This window comes from Diachasma alloeum, unplaced genomic scaffold (genome assembly GCF_001412515.2).
Source record: "Diachasma alloeum isolate Michigan unplaced genomic scaffold, Dall2.0 Dall_scaffold_01055, whole genome shotgun sequence".
NCBI classification, from domain to species: Eukaryota; Metazoa; Arthropoda; class Insecta; order Hymenoptera; family Braconidae; genus Diachasma; species Diachasma alloeum.
Window position 1 is genome coordinate 2,830 of NW_021681166.1, and position 1,386 is coordinate 4,215.

Genomic DNA, 1,386 nt, shown 5'->3' on the forward strand with positions numbered 1-1,386 from the left:
CGGGTATTGGAAATTTTTGCCAATCACACGCATTTTTCAAGGGTGGTATGGGAACAATTACTCTATATTGTCTCTTATATCACGTCTTAACTCCCGAATCAAAGCCTTTAAACCTGCCTTTCGTATCGAATAGTGTTCCATCACACGTAATATGTGTTCACGATCGCTGTTAAATGCTCTTTCAAGTTCATCCACTACCACTTCAATAGGTGCCTCCTCGTTATTAAACGGAAAATTCTACTTTTTTGTCGTTGAGTCAGCCTCGCATTGCTCAACCATACACCTTCCTCTTCTTCGTAGCCTCAAAGATCTCCGTGTTGTCTCCAAATCCATAAAAAAAAAAGTGATAGGCAGAGAACAGTATACCACCGAATCTGATGAACGTCTAAATGGCCGACCTACGCGAAGACGTCTCTTAGTACCACGAGTTCCTCAAATTTGAGGTGTCAGCAAAAAACGTGTCAATTCTTTTTCTCTATCTTTCAATCCACGTAAACAGAAAAAGTGATATACCTATGCATCATCACCCACGACNAAAAAAAGTGATAGGCAGAGAACAGTATACCACCGAATCTGATGAACGTCTAAATGGCCGACATATGCGAAGACGTCTCTTAGTATCTTGAGTTCCTCAAATTTGAGGTGTCAGCAAAAACGTGTCAATTTTTTTCTCTATCTTTCAATCCACGTAAACGGAAAAAGTGATATACCTATGCATTATCACCCACGACAAATGTAATGAAGACGCTGAAAGGACGCATGGGAGGTTCGGATAGTGAATATACTACAGGCAACAACATTTTTCTTCATATATATACCCATTTATTACAGAATCAGTTTTTATGGATGACGTATGTATAATTACATTTCTTTATATATGAATTCGCATGGGTGATACGGACCCTCCAGAAAACGTATAGATAAACGACCCTCTACAAGCAATATCTTATGATAAATGTATTCTGCGTGATCGTCCAAAAGTGCTGCAGATACACGTGCGGGGGGGAAAACGTCATGCTCAGTACCCAGAGTAGCTACGATTCTTCTACCATATTTGGTGTTGACACTTTTGAATGCAGTAATCTGATAATCCACACCCAGAATTAGATCATCAATCTTTTAACGGGGAGAGTCTCGCATCGGGCGATTTTGTTGATACTTCTCTCAGCCATTTTTTCAAAAAGATCTTTTGTAATGAAAAATGAACACAAATTGATATCATTAAATGGAACCAATCTTATGAACGAAACTTGCAAATTAATTACATACCTCTATTTCTCCAAATCTCCCAGGAAACTCAGCCACGGATACACAACAACTGTTGGCGGAGTACTGAAAAATTCTTGGGAATTCCTCAAATATATACTATTCACACTTATTACCCCC